The sequence below is a fragment of the Podarcis liolepis genome (genome assembly GCF_965112155.1).
Source record: "Podarcis liolepis genome assembly, chromosome: 3".
NCBI lineage: Eukaryota > Metazoa > Chordata > Lepidosauria > Squamata > Lacertidae > Podarcis > Podarcis liolepis.
The window spans coordinates 69,156,831-69,170,830 of record NC_139557.1 but is presented as its reverse complement, the minus strand read 5'-3'; the positions used below and the strand labels follow the sequence as shown (position 1 = coordinate 69,170,830).

Genomic DNA, 14,000 nt, shown 5'->3' with positions numbered 1-14,000 from the left:
TGTGCTGGGATGTTATAGAATGGTGAGGAAAGGAAGGTTTCAGTAATAAAATGCTTGCAACTATTATAATTTATGTGAGGGAAGCAAGTTCTGGGCAGTTTTGTTTGGGGGGAAATCTCACATAGCCTCTGGAATGAGAACATCCGCCTGGGAGAGGCGGCTTTTGGAGAAGTTTATTACTTAAAAGCTGACTGGAAATTGATTCCAGGAGGTAAGGAAGCTAGGGATGGAGGCTGCTGGAGGTGTGAAGGAGCAAGAAATTAGAAACTGGGGGGAACATATGCACAAGATAGAGCAAAGAAGAAGAAGAAGAAGAAGAAGAAGAAGAAGAAGAAGAGGAGGAGGAGGAGGAGTTTGGATTTGATATCCCGCCTTTCACTCCCCTTAAGGAGTCTCAAAGCGGCTAACATTCTCCTTTCCCTTCTTCCCCCACAACAAACACTCTGTGAGGTGAATGGAGCTAAGAGACTTCAAAGAAGTGTGACTAGCCCAAGGTCACCCAGCAGCTGCATGCGGAGGAGCTCATGAAAGGAGGGGTTATAATAAGGACATTTGGGGTCTAATAAGAACAGGAGAAGCTTCATATTGATGGTGGGTCAGAACACTGAGGGAATAGTGAAATCTGGACAGGCAGAAAGGTTGGAAGATGGTTAAAAGGGAAAGGACAGAGAAGGCAGTGGCCTAAAACAGGAAGTGATGAGTGGTGGAGGCTTGAAGATGAAGAAGAGACAGGGAATAAAGTAGGGAAAAACCATAGGTGGTTCTGTGAGCTATTGAGCTATTGGCAGGAAATGAGATGTTACCAATGCCACTTGTTTTAAACTCATCCCATTTGACAATCTTTGATAGTTTAGGAGTGGGTAGTTTCTTTTGTATAATTTATATGAGAGAAATATAAGACGACACCGATAATCCTTTCTGCTATATAATAAAACTGCGCTACAATAAAATATACAAGATAAGCAAGGAGATAGCATTAAACTGATTGCAGTGGTCCATGGTAATCACACATGTGAGGAGCCTTCAGCTGTGGCTCCCACCTTGGAAGAATGTTAGTGCTTCTCACCCAGCAAAGTGAGAAGTTACAGGATTGTGTTTTCGTCAAATCTCAAGTCAAGTAAGCAAAGCATTTGGTTTGGAATCTGCTCTACCCCATACTACATAGAAAGTTGAAAGTGGCCTTGTACATCATCTAGTCTAGGCCTGGTGGGGGTGGGCAGCCAGGTTGGGCAGTGCTCATGACAGGCACAAATGGCCAAAGCCCATTGATACTTGGCAACGCAAGGGCCCACAAAAACCTGGAGCCGGCTCTGAATCTGGCTCTGAATCCAACCCCATGGTGAATTCTGGAAATCCAGAGCTGGAGCTTCCATGGCAAATGGTTCACCAGTCTCTGCTTGAAGCCCTTCAGCAATGAGACGCCCACAACCCCTATATATGCCAGTAATTGGTCCCATTGTCAAACTGCTCTAAATCATCAGTAGATTTCTTCTGCTGCTCAACACTCATATAAATTAAGCACATTAGGTCTAGACCTGCGGAGAACAAGACTGTGCCCTCTTCTGTGTGACAATCCCTTTATTTACTTGAAGAGTGCTATCTTGTCCCCTGCTTCAGTCTTCTCTTCTCGAGGTTTAAGTATACTGAACCTAGTTCCTTCAACTGATTTCATACACTACTTTCATGCACTAGGTGGCAGCACTAGTACTGGGGAAAAATCAATCAAGCAGTCCTAAATTACCTGCTATAGTAAAGGGGAAAATATTTAATGGCTCAAATGAGGACCAGTGCTAAGATGGTTTACTTTCTGATGTTATTTGGGATAGTCAGTTTTAAATCAGTGACAATAGTGATTTCAACATGGTGGTGTGATTATAACGCTGCTTAATTTGCCTAAGATGTCCTTAGGAAGCAACTGTTTATTGAAAAATAGAGTACTCCTGATAGCACTTTTGCTCCTGCTAAACTGTGTACAGCTTCCACCCACTTTTGAAATAAGGTGTATTATTAACTATGACACTATGCAGTCGTTTCCCCAACCATAGGCCACATCACAGGGATGCAAACATAGGAACAAGATCTTGTAGCCAGATGCCAGCTTTATCTTCATATCGACCTAAGCAAAACCACTATAGGGCCTAATAATGTCAACCAAGACATCAGATGATTGTTCACTTGCTTCTCTGCCAGCAGTGCTCTTCTGCATTCTACATAGGACTAACTGGTCAGTCCATACGCAAAAAAATCAATGGACAGAAATCTGACAGCAGAAATGACAGTATTCATAAACCCAGTGCCTTTTTTCTATAAAAAAAAAAGAAAAAGAAAAGAAAAATGTTCAGGGATACTCTCATTTTGACTCAAGAAAAACACCATTTTATAGTTCAAATGGGGAAAAATAAATACAGTAAATAGACAAAAGTACAAAGGTTCACAAAATGTTTAGGGGTATGCATCCCCCTGCATCCTCCAGAAAAAAGCACTGCGTAAACCATTGATTGATTGATTGATTGATTGATTGATTGATTGATTGTATACCACTGTATCATAAAAAATATATCACAGAGGTTTACAACAATATAAAAACATAAAACAAGCAATAAAATATAAAAATCATAAGAAGATCAGCAGGGGAAGCTCTGTGAATAGTGCTGTCACCTTCTGTGGTTTGAGGGCTTGTACCAAATGTGAGGGTCTTCTCTGTGGTGGACCTCAGGTTGTGAAGTGACCTCCTTTCTGAGATGCATCTTGCCACCATCATTGTATGCTTTTCAACATTTGGTCAATGCACACCTTTCAACCCATGTCACTGGTTGCCTGGCTGCCTTGTTGCCTGGCTGAGTTTTTCCCCTCTTCCTTCATTGCTGTTCTGTGCTCTGCTTTGTTTATTTTGTTATTGGTTAGTTTTGTTGATTTATTTTATGGTTTTAATATAATGTGCAGTTGTTTTGATTGCAATATTGTTGTAACCTGCCCTGGGACTTTCCGGCGAAGGATGGACTATGAGTACAAATAATACATAAATAAGTAAATATTTGGCATATACTCTGCCTCTAATTCAGTTGTTCCCCAACTTGGTGCTCTCCAAATGTTTTCAGCTAGTTCAAAACATCTGGAGGACAGCAGGTTGTGGAAGGCATCTGTAATTGAGTTTTCTGGCTTACAACTATGTGTGTGTCTACGTGTGTGTATTCTTCTTTGGCGATCACTTGTAGCCAATGAACATGGTCTTTGTAACAGTGAGTCCATAAGTGACTGTGGAGGCCAATTCTGGATCCACAAGTCCTTCCACAGTGGGGACATAGATATCCGAGCAGGAGTTCATCACACTGTGGGTTTGCCAAACATGCCTTCCTCTCCTGCCCCCATTACTGTTTGTCAATCACCACGGGACTTTTTGAGGTTTGGGTTTGGGGTGGATTTTGGGAAGACTCCTGCATGTGAATTTGTTTTAGGTGTGTAGATCAGTGCATGCTGAGCAACACACAGTCTTCACAGTAAAACTCTAGTCCGATGGCATGAGTATCACAATGACCTCTTATCTGCTGCAGCCTTCATCTGCTTTCACAGCCGTTGTAACATGCCACTTGTTATCTTCTGCCTGTTCTGCCATTGAGGACTTCTTGGATCATTCTTTGTCTAGCTCCTCCCCTTTGACCTTACTGCCTTGGGTGACCTTGCTGGGCGTACGAGACTCCCAACGGCTTCGGTCACAAGGGTCATAGGAACGTGCGAGCCCACTCATCATGACAAGGTGATGATCCAGCGAGTGAGTGTGTGTGTACACACACACACACACACACACACACACACACACACAAACACTTCATGTATCGGATGAAGTAGACTCTAATCTATGACAGTTTATGCCATAATCAGATCCGTTAGCCTTTAAGGGCCAAAAGACATTCTCTTGTTTTTTCAACAAAAAGTGCTCAAGGCAGTTTATTTGAATGAGATCGGATGGTCAATGTATAGCAGGGAGATTGTGGGAAGGAGATGCCTCAGGGAGAGGACTAGGGAAAGCTAGTGGGCCAGATTGTGAGGCCATGCAAACCACATTTGACCCATGGCCCAGAGGTTCTCCATCTCTGCTCTAGAAGCTTCAGTGAATTGGCTTGGACATGTGCAGATCCTATTTCTGTGACTGCAAAGAGAGCCATTTGAGTAAGAGAGGCACTAGATTGTAACCTGGCAATCCTAGTTTTCAGTGACCCATTCATGGGGCTCAGGGAATATCTTTGGCTATGTCGAGATGCTAAGGTATTGCTGCCAACTTTTGATTCAGATTGAAAGATGCACATTAAAAAGACACACTTCAAAGGATGCTTCAGCATCATCCACTATTATATGCTTTGTCTTGTTTGCTCTTGTTTATAAAATCCCAGTATGCCTTTATGCAATGTCATATGATGGCGTCACTCCATCATGGGTGCAGTTTTAAAACAATAGCAAAGCAATCACTGTTACCTGCCAATTTCTCTTTTCAAAATAGAAGCATAAAGAGCTGTGTATGTCTTCCGAACAATTGCTTTGGGGATTTTTTCTCATCCCATCAAAGGTCAAGTATGCACAGTGGTCACTTTAGCTCCTGCATTTCAACCTCTACAGACCACAAATTATCCAACACATGCACGCAACTGGTGAGTCATCATTGTCTGTTAGTTAGGACAATAAGAAAACTCCAAATGTTTGAACATCCAAAGGAGGAGGAGGAGGAGGAGAAAGAACATTTCAAAATTAGAGGTTTTGTTTTCTATTGCTCCTTACTTTGTTGGGGCTGCAAATTACAAAAGTAGGTTTTGAGTCTAAGGACAATACTTATCTGGTTATAAGAAACCACTGGTGAACACTTGCAATTTCCCTTCCAAACCTCCTGCTCCTGGGGCCAGATTATGCATGATGTTCATTGGATGAATGAAATTAACATGCTTAGTCTTTTAAAATTTAAGTAGCAGTCATAAAGAGAGGGATGAGGAGCAGGGCCATGGCACATTGACAAAGTGGGTGTGTGGGTTAACATTTTCCTCCCATCCTGTGTTGCCAATAACCAATTTTGGGGTCAGGGAGGGATTGGAATCATAACATAGGTGTCTGGGGTTTTTTTTTTTTTGGGTTTTTTTAAAAATCTGGTGTAGGAGGCCTGAGTTGGATTGGGACCATGGCAGGGGTGGGGATTATTCCCTTGCTACTGCTGTGGTCCTGACTGAAATAAGCACTTACACATCCCTCACACCTGCTATTCACAGTAGAAAGAAAGCTCCCAATTGGAACTTTCCTCTCATTGTGATTAGCCGGTGCCGTGTGTGTGTGTGTGTGTGTGAGAGAGAGAGAGAGAGAGAGAGAGAGAGAGATTCCATTTGGGGTCACACAGGAAGCAAAGGGTTAAAGTCCCTTTCTACCCATGTCTATCCTGCCCTCCTCCCCTGCCTGAAACTTTGTGTTGCATAGGTGGACTTTGTTAAGCACTGGAACCAAATGTCCGCATTGAGTTTGGCTCTTGAGTTCCTACACTGATTTCTTTCATTTAGAGTGCTCCATGAAAGATCAAGTGTGGGGTGCGGATGAACCACACAAAGATCCAAATAGCGGGGGATTAATAATTCATGTAGTTCCATCATCTAATTAGTGTTAGAAATCTTTCGATAACATGATCAAACATACTCAGTTTCAATTCCTGCTTCATCTGTGAAGGTATTTTTGCCTCAAGAAATAAATACTTGTTAGGTTTTCTTGTTTTAAGTAACTGGAAGAGAATAAGATGTGTTTAGAACTGAGTGTTCCATTGTAGGGTTTTCCAGATTGTGCAATTCATTCTTTTACAAATGAATTGCTGGAGCCGTTTCTTACAAAGATGTCAACAGTTTCTTCTCTCCAGACCATGATCAGTATGGCCTCCTTGTTACACTCATTGTGCTTCTTAAGTAGGACTACAGGGGATCTTAATGCAAAGATCTGCCTGCACATAAGAATAATTAACTTTAGGCCCCAATCCTATACATACTTACTTTTGAGTTGATATGTATTGCTCTTAAGTCATGCTCAGTGAACAAAAGGTACAGCTTACATACAAAGTGTTTCCTACTGATAGAAACTGTGCTGAAGAGCAAAATAGCATAAACATAAGAGAAGCTCTGCTGGATCAGGCCAGTGGCCCATCTAGTCCAGTATCCTGTTCTCACAATGGCCATCCAGATGGTCTCTGGGAAGCCTGCAAGCATGACATGAGCTCAATGGCCCTCTACTCACTTGTCATTCCCAGCAACTGGTATTCAGAGGCATATTGCCTCCAACATTGGAGGTAGAGCATAGCCATCATGTCCAGTAGCCAATAAGAACATATATTCTTAATGGTGTTTATACTCTTCTTCACAGAAAAGCAAGGTCCTAAGTGTGCCAGCTACTTCATTTAAACTTCAATATATTGCACTTCTATTTTTATGTGTCCAAAATGTTCTCTTAAGCCCTGGTTCTAATCATAAACACCTGGGCTCTTTGCTATTCTGTGGGTGGCAGTAACAGGCAATTCATTCATGTGAAATGCTTTGCCCCAGGTGTACAGGTATGGCTTACCATGAGAGAATGGTGGAACACACAAACATAGAACTTGTTCCTGTCAATTTCACTTCCCCACACTAGCCGCTGCTGCCAGTAAATCTAATAAAAGAACTTCATGGATTTGGAAATCTGTGGAGAATAGGGTGGCAACTGCATTGCTCCTTAACCTTCTGGTCAACTACCTACCAGTAGTTCCTTTCTGGGCTTCCACGGAGCCTAAAACTCATTTAAAAAATAATAATATCTCAGTATAGCATCATTCAATCCATTTGAACTCTTAAGAATGTAGGAAGCTACTTTATATTGAATAAAATTTATCCACACTTTTCATCTGCTCTTGCAGGCGACAACCTGTTCTTTAAAGCTCAATCAGAGCAAACTTCAATCTGTGAAAAAACCAAATTGACATTTGCTCTGCTTGAATGCTAAAGAGTGTGTTTTTGCGTGGAAAGCTCTGGAGCAAAAAACAAAACAAAACCAAAAACCCCACAGAGCTTTTAGGCACGAACCTGTGCCTGGAGAGAGTGGGGCAAAAGGTAAGTGTGGATAAACCATAAGACCTTTTGTCCCTCTAGCTTAGTGTTGTGTACGCTGTCTGGTGGCATCTCTCCAGGCTTTCAGACAGCTGTCTCTCCCAGTTGTACACCAGGAAATGGGCCTGGGAGCCTTAGGCTGTGACCCTCCACACCGGATTATAATCTTCTTTAAAAAATAGTGAAGGGACCCTAATATTGTTCCTGTGCATGCTCTTGGATCAGTCAGATCAGCTTATTTGTGCACCCCGCCTGTGTTCAAGGTGCATTTGGTTTGGTGGGGACTGGTAAGATGTCCTTCTCCATGGCTATGCCAGGTTGCTGAGCTCCCTCCTCCCTCCTCAATGCCCATCTATCACCTCCTTAAGACATTTTTATTTCAGCAAGAACTTGTCTGCTTAAAGCTTGTTTTAGTTCCTGATCTGCTATCCGTCTGTGTTTAATTCTCTTTTACTTTTTTAATTTAAAAAATGTGGTTTTGATTGTTTTTAATTGTTTACTTGATGTGGATTGATAGCTCCCTTGCATGCTTTTAAAAAAGTACAAAGGAAGGATAAAAACTGATAAAATAAATATGCATCAATTGCCTGGGGAGCAATTCTAGTAGCACAGAGCTGGGGCAATCGTGCGTGGGCAGTGAACGATTCAAGACTAGGACTATAATAAAAAAGCAAATCAGAATTTATGTGGCATTTAAAAGGTAAAATGGATGGGAATCTAAAAAATAAAAAAAATACAAAAGGCATCAAAGCATACAAGCTTTCTAAGTTGCCTGGTCAGGAGGGTCCCAAAACTACTCTGTTTCAAGAGATAAGTGCTTTGTTTGCAAGTCATTTCTATCCACATGGACCAAACAGCAATTTGATCTTGCTACATCAGTGGTAGAGCATCTGTTTAAATCACTGGCATCTTCAGGTGGGACTGGGAATGTCCCCTACCAGAAACCCTGAAGAGTCTCTGGCCACTTATTGTGGATAATACTGAGCCATATGAACTACTGGTCAGACTGGGAACAAGGCAGCTTCCTATGTTCCATAGATGAAAGAACCACCTCCTTCATTTGAATATTTCAGCAGGATTGAAAACACCTCCAACCATTGGCCTGCAGAACATTGTCATGTGTGTGTTTTAAGCCAATACAAGGACTGAATGCAGGGGAAGATTGCAACTCATTCATCATGGCAAAGAATGCAAAGGAGTTTTCCGAATATTGCACAGTGTACGAAAGCTCAAGGCAGTGGCTTCATCAGGTTATATGACGTGCAATCTACATCTGACACCTACGTGAGATCAGATGTGGAATCTTCTCATAGGGAAATAAATAAGACAATCAAAGAAACTGTTGTGAGACTGGGAAAAGGAGAAGGCTTTGTGACTGTAGAAAACTGGCGCTTGTTTGATTAAGCTGACAGACTTTCAAAATCCAGCCAATTTCCTCCACAAGGATCAACACAAAAAGGAGAATGGAGAGACCACGTGCGAGAGGCACATAAAGGGATAAAGTACAGAGAGCGACATCTTCTCAATTAACCTAAAAAGAGGCAGGAACCAGAGAAAATGATTTTGGCTGAGGGCAACCCAATTCCTGCAGAATAACCCACAAGGTGTGGACCCAGCATACAATTTCTATCGAGTGGCTTTAAAAGCAGCTATGTCACTCTCTTTTTTTATTATCAACATGCATCAAAGCTGGTTTGGGGGAAAGCACATAAAAATGCAGTGGTGCAAAGAGTAAGTGCATCTGGCTGTTAACCAGAAGGTTGTTGGTTTGAGCCCACCCAGGGATGGCTGTGGGTAGGATTCCGTAATGTGGCCCATACAAACACAGGAAAAGGGTTGATTCACTAGAACGGCACTAGATATCACGGCAGTTATCAAAAAGTTATCAAAAACATTTCTAAGGACCACTTGAAAATTGCTGGGGGGTCTTGATTTTGTTCCACAAATCAAAATGCATACATAGCTCATACATAACTTGCAGCCTTACCTCCCAGTCCAGGATGGCCTGGGGATGTTACTTATGAGTGCTCCTTGAAGAATTGGAAGTTGCACTTCTCACAACGAGCTTTGGTGACTTTGGCAAGAGCTGAAGAACCACAGAAGAAGACATGGATCTTCCCTTTATTTTCTTTTGCTAGTCTCTGAAATCTTGTTCCAATCTAGGAACCCCAGCTGGGTTCTTGTCTTGAAGCCTGTGATGGAGTCTTTCTTCTCCTTTTTGGCTAGAAGATCTAATACCATCTGCAAGCCAATGGCCTTCATGTCATTCTTGCCAAGTGCATTTCCAAGAAGCGGTTGCTAGGGTCTTCTTCAGTCTGATTGATTTCCAGCTGGGTCAGCAGACTTACAAACCGTTCAAATGATTTTCGGTCTCTGTTGATCCAGATAAAGTCAACCTTCAGGAGAAACTCCTGTGGATGTTGACAGAATCTACGATACCTCAACACCAGCCATTTAGAGGGTGTGAAGCAGATGCATTCCATATGTGCTAAAATGCAGAGTGATCCACAGTGGTCCATCAACTGCCGTCAACAGGACCGATCACAGGACACAGCAGGCACTTCTGCTAAAGGCATGCAGAGTGTTTTCCCAACACTCGGTTGTCCTCTTAGGATATCTGTGGGTGTTTCCAGTCTATGCACAGATCTTTCACACATTTGGGCAGATGTGCTTAGTGCAAAAAGGGTCCATCTTCATAAGCCTGCAAACAAGTGGGTACATTGCAATAAATAGCAATGGTTAAATAGTACTTTTCTGCTTTTTAAAAAATGCCTTTAAAAATTTGTACAGTAAGAAAAGTGATGCAGTGGAGCTTGCAGAATAACAACCACTTGGTGTCAACATTGTATAACCTCTGTGCAATTTTTGTATGAACAAATCAGGGGAATTGCTCAATATACACTTCTTCTCAAAGTGAACCTAGTTCTGTTTAAATTGAACAGTCTGAAATTGCTACAGAATGCACAGAATTAGGTTAAATTTCCAACATGAAGACTGTAGTCTGGGCCTCTGCAGACCTTTCCAGGGCTTGAGTTGAAATACTATCTACCTGCAAAAATCTCCAGCCTTAATTAAATGCATTCTGAGAACAGGGCTTCTGGGAGTGCAGTTGCAAACAGTTGGAAAAAGATGCAGGATGTCAGCTGATGGGGTGATGGATTAGCACTAGAGGATTTTGTTTTGTTCCAAAAGCAGACGGATTAGATGGTGCCCCAGTTGACTCTGGCTGGTGGGATTGAAGACAACAAAAGGGCAACTGTCATGTAATTGTTTTCCAAGAGTGCAGACCCTTCCTCTTTCTCTGGTCATGCCAGTGTAGTAAATACAACTCCAATGATTTGTATGGGGGAAAGGAAAAGTATATACAATAGGAAGTATCCATTGTATGGTGGCGCACATCTGCAGATCTTAATGTCCCTAAGGACCAAACTAGATATTATGTTAATTGCATAGGTAAAAGTAATTGCTGCTTCTTTAAGTGCAAATAGCATGTGCAGCAATGGGGGGGGGGGGACAGGAGGAAAAGTTTAACCCTTTCCCACCTACCATGATCCCAATGAGACTCACCTCCCTTAAGCAACTATTTGCCCCTGGAACCAAGCACCCCCTTTGTGCCCATGAAGGCTTGTCTTCTGATGCAAATAGCTTTGGGTGTGGTGGGGACGTCTCATCAGTACTACAGTGGGATGGGGATTAAACTCTCATTCTCTGTCCCTATATAGTACCCTTGCTGCTCCCCACACCACAGCTATAATTTGCACTGGAAAAAACCTTAACGTTGTGCCTTCTTTGCCCACATTGCAGCTTGATATTGTTGTTGTTTAGTTGTTTAGTCATGTCTGACTCTTCGTGACCCTATGGACCAGAGCATGCCAGGCACTCCTGTCTTCTACTGCCTCCCACAGTTTGGTCAAACTCATGCTGGTAGCTTCAAGAACACTGTCCAACCATCTCGTCCTCTGTCGCCCCCTTCTCCTTGTGCCCTCAATCTTTTCCAGGGAGTCTTCTCTTCTCATGAGGTGGCCAAAGTATTGGAGCCTCAGCTTCAGGATCTGTCCTTCCAGTGAGCACTCAGGGCTGATTTCCTTAAGAATGGATAGGTTTGATATTCTTGCAGTCCATGAATATCAAGAGTCTCCTCCAGCACCATAATTCAAAAGCATCAGTTCTTTGGCAATCACCCTTCTTTATGGTCCAGCTCTCACTTCCATACATCACTACCTACAGGCAACTCACACCTCTTCCAAGGGTGAGACTGCTGTTTCTTCATGACCTTACAGCAGCCCCAGTTGCAACAGAGATCAGCGAAAGACTATGTGCACATATAGGCGTAATCCCCTGCAAGAACACCTGAAAAGAATGTGCTGAGTGGCAGTCGGCTTAGCTTTGAAAGCAGTTTTTCAAGCATTGCTTTGTTATGCTACAATAGAAAATAGGGCTATGGACAGATTGATTCTTTTCTTTTCACTTTCCTGGGAAGTGAGCGCTCATTTTAAGGCTGGACAATTAAAAAGATAAAATCACATTAGGGTTATAATCTAGTCTACAATAGCATTCAAACTGTTCTTAGAATGCTAGCAGGGGGAATCCCTAGTCCTTTCCCACCTCCCTCAAAGGATGATTCACTGTACAGGGAAGCTGGCAGTGGATTCAGGAAGCCATGGTTGTATCAGTGCTGTTCGGCTGCCAATTTTTTATGAAAGGGTCCCAGAAACATTCTCCCCTGTACGTGAGAGAGCCCAAGTACAACATGTACGCATGCACATAGGAGCAAAGGCATCCTTGCAAAGAAAGGGAAACATCCCCAAGTCTCTGTCTCCTTTCCTTATTTAGTTTCAGTAAACAATGATATTTAAGGAGGAAATTAAGGCCATTGCATTTTTAAAAACTTACCCAACTTGTTAACCTATGCTTGTCAAATCCCAATTTGCATGCATGCAATTGGAGTCATATTTTTGAAGTACACCACCCTTTCTAATGCATTTTTTTTACCGCTTGGCCCATTTTACAGCACCCAGCCCTTCCTCTGTGCAGTCACCCAGCAACGCTTTTCTCATTAAAAGTCACAAAATCAGAAGACAAGATAGACCTGCAGTTTCTTTTGCCCATCTCTTCCATTGCTCGGTTTGCCAATGTCCTGCCCTGTGTACTGTAGCAGGGGCAGATGACCTTTTGGAGTCTAACGGCTGCATTCAATTTGTTGGCAACTTCTGGAGGCTGTTTCCCAGTGGTGTGCAGGGCCAGAAGCAAAAGAAGGCAGAGTAAATGAAAGTTACTCTTACTTTTGAACATTATGTAACATTCCAGCCTTGCAAAAGTCAGGGATTGTTTATTAATTAAATTTATATCCCACCCTTCCTCCCAAAGGCGCTCAGAACAGTGCGTGGTGGAAGGAGAGCAATGTTTAATTCCACCCAATACTACCAATTTTCCAGGAAGGCATATGGGTCTCCAGAGCACAGTGTTTGCCCTTTCACTGAATTAAGCATGCCATAGCCCACTGATTTCAGAATCAGCAGATAAACACACTGATCAAATGGGAGACAAAGCAGCTGAGATTTCATCCTGCTCTTGGTGCCAAGGCCAGCCCTACCATTAGGCAGAGTGAGGTGGCTGCCTCAGGCAGCAGGTGCTGAGGGGTGGAGACCAGACCGATCTGTGTGTGCTGTGCAACTTGCATTGAACTTCCTATGGTTCAGGGAGTTGCTCTCAGGTTCAGTGGAAATGTTATCCTATCACTCATGTTGAAATGCCAGTATGGGTGGCTTTTGTACATGGAATGGGGAGAGGCGCAACCTCATCCTTTGTCTCACACAGCAAAATAACTTGGGCTGGACCACAGTTTGTGCTTTTATCCACCTGAAGTGGCCAGTGTTTGTCCTACTACTTGCCAGGAAGGAGAGGTTGGGTGGACAAATGGTCCTGGGATGAATGGACAGGAAGAGGCATGGATACCTTATCTTCTGCTGTGCTCTTTCATCTGGCTGAGACCAGATGTCTGATCTTGACTTCATTTTGCCTGCCTCTGCCTGTATTCACATCAACTCTTTGGCTACAGGCTCTGTCTTATTATTGGGGACTAGCCCTTTGATGAGTTGCCTTAGACTTACCTGGTTTGTTGGCCCGGATCCATGGGCCATGGGCAGCTCTGGTGCTCCCTCTGACTCATATTTTGGCTAACATCTTGATCTGAAGTGAGGGAACCCATGGCTCTCTGGATGTTGCTAAAACTACCATCCTTAATGATTGGCCATGCTGGCAGGGGCTGATGGGAGTTGGAGTCCAGAAACATCATGGGGGGGCGGTTTACAGGTTAACTACCGCTGATCTAGATCCTAATGCAGACTGAATTTAACTGGGTGATGGGACCATGGCTTAATTCCTTATGCATTGCCTGCATTTTTTTCTTGTTTCAAAGGGTGTCATGAATGTTTTCAGTAACGATGATGAAGGCTCACCAAGTTTTATAATGAGGAATCTTACTAAGCTGTAACATGCATATTTTTCAGCGATACAGTTAACATTTGTTGAAAAGGGAAAAGAAGATGAAAGATTTCCTGGCTGGGGATCAATAAAGCTATCTGAGAGATAAAAAGCATCCAACTGTCCTTTTTCCAAAGATCTTCTGTGGGATCTCAGCTTCCCCTCTATCTCAGTTCAAGCTGCTTTATTAAATATCAAAGAATATTTTTTTAAGGTTTAATCATTTCAAAGGAAAGCAGCAAATTGATTTAACCTCTTCCCAGATCTTCTGCACATTGGGACACATTTTCCCATCAGTTCTCACGGAACATTAAGCAGAAGAAATAGATAACAAAATTGAGGCCAGCTTGCAAAGCACATGTAGCCCAATGGCTGCTCTCTGCATGTGTGCCATCTACAGTGATGCTTATGTAAGTGTGCCTAGGA

The 14,000-nt window shown here is 42.8% G+C and overlaps 1 long non-coding RNA gene across 1 annotated transcript in view; it reads left to right on the top strand.

Annotated features, from left to right (window-relative positions):
* The window catches only part of LOC310703918, a 43,414-nt gene that overhangs the window by 607 nt on the left and 28,807 nt on the right, over positions 1 to 14,000 (top strand). The window lies entirely within an intron of this gene.